Genomic DNA, 17048 nt, shown 5'->3' on the forward strand with positions numbered 1-17048 from the left:
AATCTGTGTGCTGACTTCAGAGCAATTAGACAGCACCTAAAGGGAGGTATTTGCCTGGGATCCCAGATCTCCACTGTCAAGTTCTGTTACTGGGAAATACTGTTAATGGGTGACATCCACAAACAAGGAGCTACTGGATCTCTTGCCTGGCAAGGATGTCTTCTCTGCCAGAAGAACATTCATAATCCCAGCCAAGAAATTTAAACTGAAAGTGTCTTTAAGCTCTGTTCTCTTTTTTTAATCAAGTTTCACCCAATAGTTAGGAAAAAATCAATAGTGCTACATCTCTATACTTGTTGATCCCCTTACAAACTGATGCATCAGTCTGTTATTACCAAGTGTAAGTGCCTCTTTCTGCAAAGGGTGAACTTCATAATCCATTTTGCACATAAAACCAATCTCCAGACTGAAAAATCCCCAACAAAATACACCAAGAATCCTCACATCTGTGTGTGCACCGAGTGCATCCTGAAGGCACTATGCTAAGCAGCAAAAATAATTTTTGGTAACTGTTTAGACCATCAAACCAAGCAAGTACAACAATTCCAAACATCTTTTCCTTCTCAATTCTGCACTTTAGATTAAAAAAGACATCTGTTACTACTTACCAGTCTTCTGCTCTCTTCAAGACCGGTGACTATTCACTCATTCAGTAACTCTAAAAAAGAAGAAAGCAGAAATGCTTATTTTAGGTGCCACTGTCAGGTTTAAATTGATGTAAGTATCCCAAATTCAGCACTTTTCACAAGCATTTAGAGATGGCATAGTAGAAAAAAAATGTTGAAAAATATTCTACAACTTGCTAAAAGTTTTCCCATAACCAAAATCACTGCAATAGACTTGAACTTGTCTCTGTGAGAAAATTGTTCTCCCATTCTCTTTACTGTCTCTCCAGTCCTTAAGCACAGATGGACTTGTGTGTCTTTCCTTATGGAAAGTGCAGGGATGCCCCACAAATTACTGCAGTCTACACGTTTTACTCCTCCTAATAACAGAAATTAGAGTTCAAGGAATTCAAAAACCAAAGGATCATGACCGTACCTATTCAAAATACTCTTATGTCAGTTATTTTTCTTTGGTGTTTCCTTCACCAGTATAGAAGATGCAGCTCCTGTCTAACTCAGAGTCTTTGACAGTTACAATCAAAAGAAGTCAATTTGAAGATTAAATTAAAAAAAACCCGGGGGGGGGGGGGGAAGTGTTTACATAACTTTATAGAGGAGTCCAAAATATTTTTTCATAGTTTATGCCAAAATGTTAAACATACATATATATTTTTATATTTATTTTAGAAGCCATTATTTTATAAATTTTTTTCATCATGCAATTTCATCACGGAATTTAAAGTTCATTAACAGAAGCTTCATACACAGCTTAATTTATCTGGGATCTAGACTGCACTGAGAGCTGTCTATTCCAGCTATGATGAGGGAATGTTTTGGGTTACTTGTTAACCTCAGTGGTGCCCACAAATGGAGATCTGACAAGAACTGCTTTCAGCGACAAGCAGGCTGGCAAAGCTACTTCTATTTCCTACAGAAATGTCAAATAGCAACAACAAAGAGAAGCACTTAAAGAGTAACACGAATTTGTATACAATACTCTGTTCTGAGGCAATTAAGAGTTTCATTTACAGCAGCTTGTTACCAAAGTAGTGCCAGCAGTGTTTATTAATTAAAGGTGTTTTTTCATCCTTAGCTCCTTTGTGAAGAAAGTGAGAATTAGCCTACTGTTTCTGGGGAATTACAGTTTTCTAATCATTTAAAAAACGAGGGTGACTAGTTCTGCCACCTATTTGCCCTGCAAACATTCTGCCTCTTGCACACGCTCTCTTTCAGACTGCCTATACATTACTTTAAATATTGCTGTACAGATCCTGGGTTATTTTGTACATCAACCAAAATCTGGGTTGGTGTTCTTTTAAAGAAACTCTACTCTTGCCTTTGAGAAGAACATGTTGTTTCCTTCCCCTAAAGAAGCTCAGAACATCAAGGAAAATAACATCAAGTGATAGTGGGTTCAAACGTATGTCTAATCTTTACAACCCTTCAGTAGTTACATTAAAAAAGTGAGGCATAATTTATTTCTGATGAAACAGAGTTGCTCAGCTTTCTGCTAATAGGATCCTCAGGGCAAAAGGGGTAGGGAAAGCTCTGATAAAAGAAGAGAGCTTCATTTTACTGTTTTTTTTTTTCTAGTCTGGAAACAATAAATTAATAATAGTGTTTACTCTGATTATCGTTGATTTAGGATAAATTGTTCTCATTTAGCAAATGGGGAAATGAAATTCAGTGCCCAAGGGACTGAGAATATAAATCTATGCCAAAGGCTACAATCGAAGACACATTTACAGACCCATTCTGAATTCCTGGATTCATTCCAACCATTGCTGATAGTAGGGAGGCTGATATTCCAGTACCATTTACCAGTTTAATGATGCAAGTTGCCACTCCTTTCTCCTCCCCTCTCTTTGCTTCCCCTTCTTCTCTCTTCATGTCCCTCAGGAAAATTTTTTGTTTTTGTTTAAATCCTTGAAGGGTCACTATTTTATAAGTTTTTTTCTTTTGGAAAAGCCAGTACAATTCTTTCTCAGAGGTACACACCTATGTTTTGGTACTGCTCATCCAAAATTATTCTTCAGCTAGCCAATTCTTATTCAATGCAGGAATTGAATAGGGAAATGTAAGAACTTTGAAAGGGTATAATGTCCTATTTAAAAAGAACCCATAAGTACTTCTCAGAAAAACTATTGTGAAAGCAACAGGAACATCATTATTCAGCGAAGAAATAGCTAGTATACTAAGGATACTATTACATGTATTTTCCTTTCTTTAAATGCTGTAGTATCATCATACTTCCCATACCTGAAGACAACAAAAGACAATACATAGCACAGCACTGAAGCTGATGGTACACAGCAAAAGCTTCAGGCTAGTACTACATCTGCTCCTATGAAAAGTATCACTGTTTATTACCACTCATTAAAATTTAATTTTATAGAGCATCTTGAAAAGTTCATTTTTAAAATGGAAGTATTATAGCTCATGTTACTGACTAGTTAACCACTTTGAGAACACAAGACTTCTCAGACTTGTTGCTTTCAGGTACTAAAGAGAAAGCATAAACCTGATTAATTCAGCTTTTTTAATAAAAAGTAGTTTATTCTTTTCCTGTTTAACTAGCACAGTCATCTACTTTGTTTTGATTTCTCCTGATAAGTACCTTGATCTTGAAAATGACATTGTGTTACTACACTGATGTTTGACTATGTGTTCATGGCTTCACATTTCATTTACTGTGTTCTGAGACGGCATCATGAACCTTAATGTTTTAGTTACTTTTATCATAGGTACTACATTTTACCACAGTATGTAGAAGTGACAAACTACATCTGCAAATATCAAACCAAAGATTAGTTCAGGAAAACAAAATACGTATACCTAGATTAGCCTTTGAAGTGTTCAGCAGAATATCCCAATAGCATATTCATTATTTGAATCTTCATATTCAGTGCAATTTGATGATGCTCAGAAATCCATTCTGATGAGTGTTGGTGCCAAAATGGGCTTAGCACACAATTATTTACTAGCATGCAGGGTATTTTGCTGCTTCCTGCATAAGCTGTCAGTGCAACTTAGAGGTGATCCGTTTCTTTCAAGTGAAATTGAATTACAAGTGAATAGAAGATCAGTTTTAACCCTTAAAAATGGGAATTTAAACCTGAAATTCAATTGATTTACTTCTAGTTTAAAGAAACATTTGTGTCTTTAAGTTGTTCCAAGAGGTCCTCATTGGCACGAAGGCTGTGCTGAATATTTGAACGCTGTCAATGGTTTCTGGTGACCCAAATTACGGGTTTCAAGTGACCAAATAATGACACAGGGGGATAAGTTTGTTATACTTCTCAGTGGCTATGGTTTTATTCATAACATTGCTGACCATCTCTTTGGAAGGATCTTTCTTTCCAGACTTGTATGCAACAAAATGATGCAACTGCATGCAACGACAAGATTCTTCTCATCCACACTATTAACTCAGGTGAAAGAGGGAAGGTTGTTACCTAAATTAAACAAATACTTGTACTGGGTAATGGCAGCCAGGAAACACTTTGGTTTTACAATGGGAAAAAGGGAAAACACCAGAGCAAGTAGGACATGCCAGTGTCACAGAACAACCCCAAAGATCTGTAAAATCTAACCCACGCCTTCTATTTATTGTCATCCCACTTGTTAACACTGCCATAGGAATGTTCTTTTAAATATTTAGAAATCAGTTTCTTAAAATTGCCAGAAGAATTCCCAAATATGCAAGTAAAAGTTTACTCTTCAGTCTTACTGAGCAGCACGTCGTATCAGGTAAATTGAGGATGACTTTCTAAAACTGAGTAAATGGTTTAAGATGTGACTTCATCACCTTCTTAGCCTCACCACAATTTACATTTCAGAGGGAAATGATAATGTTACAAAGATTAAAAGAAAAATAAATAAAACTGGAAACATACAAGCCCTACTAGTAAATGAAAGCTTCTTTATAGGATACTTAAGTCAGACATTTAGAAGCAAATGTAATAATAAATAATCACCACACATGGAAACTAAGGAATATCAAGATTGCAAGGTATAATATTCATCTTCTCTTTAATATGATTAACATATTTACAACACACTGATTAAACACATCTCAAAGCAGAGAGACATCTGTAACAGATGTATGTTCCAACTTTGATCTACCAGTCTTGAAAACACTTCCTTAGGTCTCATCTCCGTGCATTTTTTATTTTCAAGTTTTCTCAGAGTTTTAAGCACATACTTTTGTGTCACTCATTCTTGAGGCTTGGGCAGGTCTTAAAATCTTGTGCAGGTCTAAATCCAGCAGAAATGAAGGATTTGTCTATCTGAGACTTACTGGAGGATCAATGAAATATTTACCTTCCACATAGGCTTCAATCAGAGCTCCACACAAAATGCTTTAGCAGTCAACTGTTTTTAATGCACAGCCAGAGAACATCCTGAGAATAACCCAGCCCAGTTAGCAGGTGGCACACAGACACAGGGCATGGAATGCCTGGACTAAATAGTTTGTTTAGACTGAGCAGATTCAAACTCCAAATATCAAACTGCTCCCAGAGAATGAACTGAAAGGTGATGGTGAACACCTTCAACCCTTGAAATGAAAGGTATTCCAGACTGCTGGAGGTAATGTAAGACTCAGTAAGACATGTGCTTTCCCTTCCACTCCTTGGACTGCTTTGACATCTCCTCCTGAAATTATAATGGACTTGTTTCCAGAGGGGAACAATGGAGGCAGGCATGGCAAATGTAGCCACATTAAATAGCATTTGTAGTTTGCCTATTGTGATATCATCTTGTGAGTAAAGTTTAAAACCTACGAGAAAACCTGGTCTAATAAGAAATCCATTTCAACAGAAACACCAGGTTACATTAAAAACAAAGGATTTGTTTCTTCTTTTAATACCTTTTTGAGACTGCAGGCTTTGGCTAAACTGAAGAGGAATATCTAAGCACTTATACCTTTAGCTATCCAATTAACATTCTGATCTGCACTAGAAAAAGAGAAAACTTTAAAAAATCATGGTAAGTTACTACACAAACATTTTCCAGTATAGCTGGTTGAATTTTGTCATTCTGGTAACAAGCAACAATTTTCCTGTAATGCATCATCAAATTATATACTACCTCTAAAATTCAAAGTATAAACAGACGTAAACGTTAATTGAGGAACGAACTGAGGTACAGCACTTTCCCTGAAGTTTCCTAATTTCTACTCAATCATTCTAACATAAAATCAGGAAGACTGCAGTTCAGAACCAGATTTTTTGGAATTCCTTCCAGAGCAAGAAGTTTACCTGCACGGTGCCATCAGTGCATTCATAAAGCAATATGATTAATGTATTTGACTCTAAACTCATGTCCCTCCATAAGGCTTCCAAAGTTCTTTAAAGGCACTTGCTTTTTACTGGTAACAATTCTTTGACAGTATCAGCCTCATGGTAAGACCTGCCCTGAAAAGGCTCTGAATTGCCACAAAAGCCTCTCTACACAGAAAGTAGCAAAGCTGCCTGAACAGGCATCCCTGGATTTTTTGCTCACAACACTTTCTGATAACCTTACCTATTATTTTCATAAATCTTTTACATATGTATTTTAAAAGGTCTTTTTTAACCAGGGCAGCTGGTTATAGAGAGCACAGGAATAGAAAGCAATAACTCATATGAGGAGGCAAAATGTCTTTTCAGGTGCAGTTTGCAAACTCACCCTTGTTTGCTATCTACTTCCTATTTTTTAAATAATGCACAAATCATCTCCAGTACCATGGAAATAATCAACAGAGAATCAAAACCTGGAGCTTCTACTAGAGCACAAATCAAAAGCTGTTGGAATCCAACAGCTGGAGCCTGTCTCATTATTTCACTGTGCTTTGATGTGCTTTTCAGCCAAGTATCTAAGAGATTTACTTGCAGATATGTCTATCTATAAATTCTACATTGCTTACATGTTATAGTTTCCAATGGAGATAAATACCCTGAGTTCTCATGTAAAAAAAACCCTCTTGTTTTTAAGTGTTTTATTAAGCACAAAATCCTGTAAATAGGGGAATTGAAAATCAGCTGCATCTAATAAAAGAATAAAGTTTGTTATTGACTTTGAGCTGGTAGTTTCCATTAGATTATCCATCATACTTTTATTATGTGATCAACTGCTTAATTAATTTCGTACTCATGCATTTAGGCAGAATGCTCTGTGTTTCAATGGGGTTTACTGTAATCCTGCACCTGCGGCCTCAGAGATTTAGACAGCTCTCTAAGTTTATGTTGTGCCTACAATCACGTCAGCTGGAGTATGGTTCCAACTATCCAGTCTGTTGAAATATAACAGCATTAAATTTTTGAGGCATTAGAAAATTTACATCTGTGGTTATGTATCTTTGGACCTTAATCAGATGAAAGTCACTGAGACATATTAAGAGAGTTAGATACAATATTTTGCTCAGCCAGTTTTAGTGGATGTATCAGACACTGTTTTGATTTTCCCTGCTTATCTGGTAATATGAACAGATGCAATCATGCTATTGTATAATGAATGTTGATTGCCAACAGTATTTGATTTTGCAACCATTCTGCAGTGATAATTAAAGATAACTTGATATCCTATACAGTGATAGTAAAGATTGCTTTGTTGCATTATTGCATAAATAAATGCCATAGAGAGAATGAATGTATTCACTCTAACTTTTTATCTGGCATGTATTTCAGGGCAGAAAAAGGTCATGAGTCTTGATAAGACAAAAGTCTTCATTACAAAATTTGTGTTATTTATCCTTTATTTTCTTCTGCTTTACGGAATATAAACTAAGCAAAGGTTTAGTACTTTATGACACATCAGTTCTAACTTCTCCAAAAAGGAGAAGAAATGCAGTACCATGAAAATTGTGCTATTGCCCACTGACCACACCAGGCCTGCTTCAAGAGTGCTGGAGCCAATGGTAATATGTTCTGTGATTACAGTGAGCTTCAGATAAGGCCCACGTGTGGTAGACATATAGATCCTTATTACGCCATTCAGAAATCTTAGGAGGAAAACACCTAAATGTACTTTTTCCACCAACAAACTTGAAAGTTCAGATATTCATACCATTATAATTTTGGTCAAAACTATATGAACTTGATGTTCAAACTAAACCATACATAAAACGTGAGATAGGAGCTAAGTTGGAGTTGTCCTCTTATCAGTAGCCCAGGGAAAGCATGAATAGGCTCAGACTACAGAGATTAATTTCATTTTTCTCTTTAATTAGACATAATGACTCTACAGCTCTTCTCCTTCATAGTGGAAGAAATCTGCCACAGCCCTGTAACCATTGCTTTGCTCATATCCAGCACATTCACTGGGCAAAGTGGATGTGAGATGACACAGAAATGCATCTTTACCCACTCAGGCATGCAAACTACGGGCACTGTATCCTCTCCACTCCCTGTATGCTCAGGAAGGCAGAGAAGCAGAAACACCTTCCTTTGTACCCCCACAGCCAAGCCCTTTTCTGACTATTTGGAATATGTGCAGCCTTTTCCAGAAGCCTATTTCAGACAAGGCCTCAGCCCAATGGCCATCAGCATTGTGCCTCTACCCTCACAAACTGTGATGTGCCTATTTGAGTAAGGCTGCTCTAGCACTGCAAGTCATCTGTGGATAACAGCATTAGCAGGGTCAGTATCATGATACAGCACATCACAACTCTCTTAGTCCCCAAACATGCAAATACTTGCTGTATTCCTTTAATAAGTGCTCCAGGCTGCACTGTTTGACTGCAGTTCTATGTACAGCACTAAGTAACTGATGTGCATCTTCAATGTCAATATTACATATTGCTTTTTATCTCTGGAGTTTTATGTTTCACTTTTAATCATAACTCAACAGACAAGACAGTGAGCTTCTTAGTTCGCTGGTCAATATAGTTAGCAGGTGAACTCCTTATAAATGACAGAAGTGCTTTCACTGCAGCAGCTCTTCCTGCTTTAGAAAGGATGTGTCAGGTGTTGAAACTTGCCAATTAAATTATCTTCATTCTTGATGTGAGCTTTAGTCATTGAGTATGTTGTGTGCTGAAATCTCTCAGTCAGAACTGCAAGACTAACACCTATACATTCCCTTCTGGATCACTGATAATTTGAAGCTGATAATTATTTCTGTTTTTCACGAAGAAACAGAAGGATACCTCTGCCTCTGATGTATTTCCACGGTGTGTCTTTGTGTATGTCAGAAAGCCATCACTTTCCTGCGATCTAAGAAAGCATTTCTGCTGACATTTTTCTTATGACTTTTCATTCCAATTTATAAAGTTTCCTGTTGAGGAATTTTTATGATACCACCTACTTCCCCCATAGAGGCTACCACCTAAGCCTTGATTAGTTCACAGGAGATCAAACTCCCTAAAAAGTTACTGTCAGTTGCAGTTTTTAAGATTAGAACTAGGTCAGGTTTATTACCTACATCAATTCTTTCATGTAGCACAGCTAAGACAAAAAAAGGATTTTAGGAAAAAAAAAATAAAGGAAAACAGAACTGAAAGTCTAACTAACAGACATAAAAATGCTTCTCATCTCAAAAGTGAAATGCCACAAATGATTTTTAACTTACCAAACCCCCAAGGCTGAAGCCACATAGTCTCCAGCTTTGTCTAAGAGACCTTACAATAGTACAGGAGGTTTTGTTACAGAGATGGCATATGAGCAGAGTAATTTGTAATATGGAATCCCTTAGATATTCGCTTAGCAAAGGCTGTGGAAATGATTTTTGTTCTGATGAGGATAGAAATAGCTTTTGCACAATATTGATCTTTTCCATGTGTTAGGATTGCTCTGTGTAGCTTTGGAGAAGCTACACTACAATTGAAACAATAGTAAAAGCTTTATAAAAAGCTGTTTTGTACTATATTTAATTACTTTTTTTATTTACACCTCACAATAATATATTGCTCTGTGGAATCCCTGATGTCTTTCTACAGCTAATGTCTGTTCACTATTGATCCTTAATTGGGGGTGTTTTGTTGTTTCAGCTTCTGATTCAAGAAATGCAAACTATCTGCAAGAGAGGAAAGCACCTTCTGAAATATTTAAGGCTTGTGATTAAATTCCAAGGGGTTTCTTTTATTTGGGCTGACCAGACAATCTGTATGTGACCACTTGTCCATGGCCAGGCATAGAAGCAATTATAAACACAGAGAAAAATATTTTTCTTTAATTTTTTTTTTGTTTGTTTCTTTTAGGTGCAGTATCAGTGGTGCTCATATTTTCAGGCCATCGACTACTCAGAGTTTAAGCAGAGAGTAGCAGATAGAATAAACCTGCTTTTCCAAAAGCACTGACAAAATGATGGTTATGGCTATAGCATTCATGGTTTTAAGGGAGATTTCTAATGAACTGAAAAGATACTAAAGTAGAAAGTTAATATAGGAAGTAAAAGCTGTTAAGTAACCACAATGTCTTACTACAGTAGTGAAATAATCATTATTAATCTGCTTGAACCCATTGACTCTGTGGATAAGCCATGGCATTAGACACAGATGGTATTAAGATATACTTTGCAAAAACAGGCATCTCAGGAGAGAACACGACTTCAACATATTTTTGGGTCATGTCTCCTCTCCTGCACCCTCCTTATTCCTGCCAGTACTAATTAATGTACAAGATCAGACAAACATTGCCAGCAAGTGTGTGACAAGCAGCCTAAGTGGGAAGCTTTTCCAACAGTAATGAAACACATGGGAAGTGGAACAAGGTGTAGACAGAGTACCATTATACTGATTTTGCCATCTATACAGCTCAAGTCAAGTGCAAAATCTATAAACATCAAGGAAGAGCCCTGTGGGTCAGTCAGAATGCTCAGATCAAACACAGACTGCATGTGTAAAACCAGTTTACAACACTGGAGGACTGAAGCTGTGCATCAGTGTCCAACTCCACACATCCCAACAAAACCAGAATATACCCATACATATATTTTTTCCCCCAAGTCCTTTTCTTTAGCAGATCCAGGCCTACTATAATGAACATCATCTTCCTCTTGTGCAACAGAAAAACATAAAAAGGAGGAAAACTAGCTGGTTGCTTTACTTAGCAACATTTGAGAACGGAACCTTAGATCTTCCCCTTCTCAAATCTCTTCTTAAATAAGGTAAATGATTACCTTTCAGCCCTTGCCAACTTTTTCTAGAAGTTCAAAGTTTCAAGAGGGGGATTATCAACACCTCTGAACTTCCAGTGAAACTTCTCTGAAGGTTTTACACTTTGTGCCCCAAACTACAGGCAAGAGAGACCTTTCCAAAGATTGAACAACCTGTTCACATTTTAGAATAAAAACAGAAAACAAAATGCAGAAATGCAAAATGCAGAACACACCAGCTGGTGTGATGAGACTGTCAGGTGCCTACTTTGAGAAGGACATCCTACACTCTGGAATCTCAACAGAGGAAGGAAATTTTGTGTTCTAACCAACACAGGACAGTGCCAGACAAGGGGGAGTTCCCAAAACACTCCTATGGTAGTTAATCTATGGTAGATTAAGATTGTTTCTCTCAAGAGTGAAGTTTTTGGATTACCTGACTGAAGACAGGAAGCAGTTGGGTCCAACCACTGCATCCTGGACTGTCATGGCAGAAATAAGATGTAGTTGAAAAATACTGTGATGATACTTGGCTGGAAACCAAAAAAAAAAACCCCACACCCAGGTGGACTTGATGTTGCCTACTTCTAACCCACGGCACCATGAGCTGAAGAAAAGCTCTAACTTCTTTTGCCTTAAGATAAAATACCTCATACTTCCAATTTACCAACTTGGAGCCAAAGCTCTTGCCTAGGAGAAAAAAACCAATAAAATAAAAATCAGTCAATACTCTTAAGTGTGGCAAGCCTAAAGATAACAGCAGAAGGCAGCTGTTTAAAGAATAAAAACAGTCCCTCCTTAAAGGAGAATCTACCCTAAAGAGGGAAAAAGAACTAAAAGAAGCTTTTAGAAGTCCAAAGAAGTTTCTGAACCTACAGACAGCTTTACCCTCAGAAAGTTTTCTTGCTCGTGTAACTAACCTCTGCTATATTTCATATATCCTGCCTTTGCAGGATATGCATTGTTCCACACACCTCACTCCCAGACCCCCCCACTTCCTATTTTTCATTGGAGCAGTGGGCTCCAGCCTTGTGTGAGCCTGCAGCACTCCAGATGGGTCAGAGAGCTTTGCCAGCCAGCCTTGCTCAATATCACAAGATAATTTTACAGTCTTCTGTTTAAACATTGTGCAGTGACTATGATTTGTGATTCAAAATAATAATGGCATATGGCACAGCTTTAATAGCACTGCCATTTTGGATGGAGTGCAGGGGGGTTTTATTTTGCTTTATTATAACACGATGGCTACATTAGCTGGTGCAAATGGACAGCCAAGAGTAATGAGGATGACCTATTCAGTATGGAAGTTTTGTGGGAAGGCCTTCTGTGCAAGCTGGCTAAATGATGTAATACCAGGTACAGGGGTTCCAAGGGCTGAGGAGATGACAAAACATTAATTCAGTATCTCTTTAAAAGTAAAAAGCTTTTTTACTTTACAGACAACCCCAGGGGTTGTCTGACTCCACTCATTTCTCCTTTTTTTTTTTTTTTCTTTTTTTGCTATCAGAATATCTAGTTGGGAATTAATCCTTGGTAGCCTTTTAAACCATTAAAATGTTCAGGCTATTTTTGCTCCATCCTCTAAAATGTAGCTGTACTTTTGGGCAGTTATCATACATTTGATTTCAATTCCCTTTCTATAAACTCGATTATTGCCCAACTCCTTTTATCATTTAAACAAGAGAAGGAATTCAAGAGCTTGAAAGAGCTATAAGACAGCAGATCAACACACTGGCAGTGAGTGACAGTTTAAGACTCTCAATCCCACAGCTGAAATACGAAAATTATTTCTCAAAAGCATAACTATACAACACAGAAATATCACTTCATTCCTCCTCTGACAAGGAGTGCCTTCTTCAGTTGTACAACTTTCAAGTTCACACACATACTTTAAATTAGCTCAAATTTCTTCTGCTCCTACCATTAACCTCCCAGCATTCAAATTCTTTGCTTTTTCCCTGTCCAGGTCTCCCAAAATGGAGGTTGTTCTAATGCAGTTTTACCTACAACCACGACTGTCAAAGAAAAAAAGTAAAACCTGGCAGTAGTAAGTAAAATAATCAGAAACTTAATTCAAATTTAATGTAACAAAAATATTTTGAGATGTGACAGATTGTTAGTGTTTAGAAAAAAAGAGTCAAAATTATTTTGTGCAAGTTTTGACTTCTTTTATTTAGCTGAATATTTGCATAATTTCTCTATGTCTCAGCTGCAGACATGTTGCTAGAGTCACTCCATCAACCAGCACATATGAGTGCAATTGAACAATGGAATGATATCCTAATACTAAATATGTACCCAGCAATGTACAACTAAATATGTACCCAGCAATGGAGTTACATCTGCACTGGTAGTGTGTTTTCTTACAATAACATTTTAATGTTATCACTGAAAAAGTGATATATTCAAGTGGTTTAAAGGCTCTTCAACAGATTCTGTTACTGCAGCCAGGAATCTAAAGGAAATACTACTTATCTCTCTTTTTGTTTTTATTATTAGACTTGTCAAAAAAATATAAAATCATGTAGTTCGACTACATGATTGTCAGGAAAAGTGGAGATGTGCTTTCTTTAAACAGATGACCATAAAAAAAATATAGTCCACACTGTTGGCCCTCCCTTTCATTATGAGGAAGAGCTCCTCACAATTTTCAGACTGCCTTAAGCCAGTCTTAGAACCCATAATAAGGAGAGAAAAAGAAGAAAGTGTTCTGCAATTCTCTCCCTGGCTCTGAACTCCACGCTGGAAACACTGCCATCCATAAGTGTTCCTCAGATCCACAGAAATGAAGTCCCGCACTCCCAAAATGCTGAGACAGAAAACATACATTCAGAGCACTACCTCTTTTGAGCCCACACCATCACCTTCCCCAACAGAAACAGAACATGGAGAAAAGAAAGGAGACAAAACCCCCACATATTTTCTAGTCTGCATGAACCTGTCTCACCTGAAAGCCTTCAGTCCCTAATAATACACTTCTTGGATTTAAGCATCCTACTGGATCCATACACCTGAGCTCTTTGAAAACACCTCTCCAAGGCTCAACATATCTTTTAAAATCTGTGGGCTCTCTCCTATCTTGATTCTCTCTCTCAAACTCTGAACAGTTGTGGCAAAGCAGCTTCTCACAAATCCTCTGCTGCTTTGCTGTCCAGTGCTGCATCAGTAATCTGTGCCAAAGCTGCTTATGGAATAGCATCCCCAAACTGGGGAAGAACTGTCAGTTCCTGCACAGGGCCAGCAATGATCTTAAAAAGAAGAGGAGATGGTGACCTGTGAAGTAGAAAGCCTTTGGAAATTGTGTTTGCCTGTTTTCCTCCCCTGCAGCTTACACTTGAATGGGTTGCTCATTTAGCAGCATAACTATAGAGCAAAAGTGAATATCTAAAAACCTTGTTTTTGAGAACTGGTTAAACACATATTCTGGAAAATATCTACTGCCCTTGTAACTAGTCTGTGCAGAGTACTGTCCACTGAGCAATGTTTATAAAAAGGGAAATCCTTAGAAACTTTTCTGCTTTGTTTCCAGCCTGTGGCATTCCTTGCTTCTGAATTCCACGGAGGAATGAGAGTAAAGCTGTAGTCTGGTGTTATTCTTCAGAAGTGTTAATGCATAAAATTACCATTTATTGTGAGGTATAAGACAAATTAAATAAGAGAGAAAATGGATCTTATCTAAATACAATTTCTTTTTACTTTTAGTATAACTTTATTTCTTTAAAGAGGCTATATTCAGGTTGGTGAGGATTTAGGGAAAGAATAAAACAGAACACCTAGGATAGTTTCTATCTACTTGTAACAGCTATCAAAGTGATATTACATGCCTTTAAAATATATTGTAAAATTACTGGAATCATTCCAATGTTGAGATGAAAGCATAAACAGTATGTTCACAGACAGAGAAATTAATTCCTTGACTTTTCTCCTGGACTAGAAGTAGTTTTTTGCTCTGGTTAAAGGAAGAATGGGAGAACATACCAAAAAGAAAGAAAGGAGAGTTTCTGTATGGAAAGGCTGGCATTTCTTAGCAATTCCCCTGGCACCAAAACTATGTCTAAAGCAAAGTCAGTAAGAAAGAATAAATTACGCTAGTCACTGGTAACATGTATTGACAGAGACTGAAAGATGGTTATATTTATAATGCATCTTTAACAGAGCATAACAGTATGATTAGAGAAGGAAAAACCTCTCTTTTCCCCAGAAAATGACCTCATTTTCATTAAAATACAATTTTTCTGTCCCCTTTTTGTGTAAAACTCGAGTTCCACACTGTTCATCCATGTAACTGTTCTGTAAATCAAGCCTAATGTTCTACTCATCCTCCAACATCTTTCTTCTTTTCCATATTGAGAAGCACTTATGGAATAGGCTTCAACTCTCCTTGTAATGACCAGAAGGACAATCTAAAGGTAAAGGCACAGTCACCTCCACTGCCTGGTTCTGACACTCTCTGACTGGGAAAATAAAGGAGACAGTTTAAAGATGCAAATTCTAAGATCAAACACCAAAAGGAGTTCAAAGGTGATTTGGGATCTTAATCTGGTAATATTGGAAAAATAAATTAGAAATACAGTCTGTCACTCACGTCATCCATTAATGAAAGAGGATAAGGGCAAAAAATGTTAAAAAACTGTTTTTAATGCATAACTATAAGAAAGAATCCTCTGGATATCTGATACTGGAATCTTAATGATCTCTATGTTCTTTTAAAACAGTCTTTTTTAAATATACCACTCTCTGCCCCAGCAGTTAATACAGGCATATCTCCAAGTAAAAATAATTCTCTACAGAATGATATTGATAATTACTTAGTTCATCAGCAGAGAATGAACAAACCAGCCTGAGAAACAACATTTCAACCATCTGCTTTCTTCCCTCTTGGTGTGAATTAAGAGGGAAATACAACACAAAATGCACTGCTCAGCTGAAACCAGTAGTTTAGAAAACACAAAAAACATTCCTAACAAATGAGCTGGTCTTGTAAGAACCCCAAAGCCTAAAAAACAAAATAAGTCCTGCTTTTCTGTCTGTATTCCCCTTTCCAATTACCCCTCATTCCTCTTTTCTGAACTCCTTACCCCAGTTCCCTCAGCACACACCTCATTCAATCTCCTGCTCCTCTCAGCTATTCTCCTTGTCTACATCTGAATTAAACTGTTTCACCACTTTTCTGTTCTGCTGAAAGGCCAGGTGGACAAAATAACAACTGAAGGAGACATTTTTTCATTAGCTCAAGTGCCCAGCACACAGAAGCCTTGAATAGCCAAGGGGAACAAAAACAGTCACAACTGTGTTAAGGTTTAATTTACAAACCAAAAGCAACAAAGACCACACACACAACTCCCCAGTTTAATCAGTAAATTCAGGCTCTCTGAATTCTCAAATTTAGTTTCCTTTCTAAATTGTCTTAAAGATAATTTGGAAGCTGGGAGGCCCATGATCATAGTGAATATGGTTACAAGCCATTGCAAGTATTCAGGGGTTTTGTGCATAACTGGAGACAAAGTAACATGTGATCAGTGTCCCTAGTGCTGTGTTTCTAGATTAATAACACAGCGTGATTAACACGGTTTGCACGCAAACAGAGGTAGTTCCCTCACAGTAGGACAAACTGATTCCATAAACATTTCCAGTCATATAATAGAGTAGTTGCTATGTATATTCACTTCCACTTCTCAGTTTAAGTAGTTAACAACCCTGTGTTAAATGTAGAGTGGAGATAATCTTCCATTCCAAATAAATTACCATTTATTTATTTCAAGAACGACGCTTCCAATATAAAATTCTTCTACGTAAGCAGGAAAACTTACTATGTCCTTATTCTAAATTTAAATTAAAGCACTTAATCTACCATTTTAACCGATTGGATAAAGAAGGAGAATACTTTAAAATCCTTGTGGTTTGTTATGCACTGAAAGGTTAGAAACAATTTTGGCATGCACCACCTTATTAATTTTTGAAAGTCTCAAAGATTTTACCACACATTTGCAGTACTTAAGACACTGGTTCTGGCAAGTCTCATCAGTGTGGAGAGCAGCTGGACATGAAAACCGTGCTTCCCTCACAGCTATTACAAGACATACTTTTCTTCCCTCTGAACGGTATTCAGAGAACAAAATGTGCAGAGAATCCACACCACACACACAACACATTCAGTCAGAGCAGATACCATGTCATACCCACTCCCGTGGATACATAAACCTCCTCACAGGAAATTGTGTAGAAATCAGTTCAAACAATGATATGTTCAGTGGCTAAGTTTTATATTGCAAATGTTGTAGGAACTGCTTGGAAGTTATCACAATAATTCCTCACGTAATACTTTTGTGAGAGTTATCTTAAAAAAAAAATTCTTATATCAACCACTTT

At 37.1% G+C, this 17048-nt stretch overlaps 1 long non-coding RNA gene across 1 annotated transcript in view; it reads right to left on the minus strand.

Annotated features, from left to right (window-relative positions):
- The window catches only part of LOC113947224, a 427091-nt gene that overhangs the window by 221804 nt on the left and 188239 nt on the right, over nucleotides 1-17048 (minus strand). Inside the window, exon 5 of the long non-coding RNA XR_003527656.1 lies at nucleotides 609-658. This is a non-coding gene — a long non-coding RNA (uncharacterized LOC113947224). The remainder of the gene's footprint in view (nucleotides 1-608; nucleotides 659-17048) is intronic.

This window comes from Corapipo altera, unplaced genomic scaffold, assembly GCF_003945725.1.
Source record: "Corapipo altera isolate COAL_440 unplaced genomic scaffold, ASM394572v1 75, whole genome shotgun sequence".
NCBI classification, from domain to species: domain Eukaryota; kingdom Metazoa; phylum Chordata; class Aves; order Passeriformes; family Pipridae; genus Corapipo; species Corapipo altera.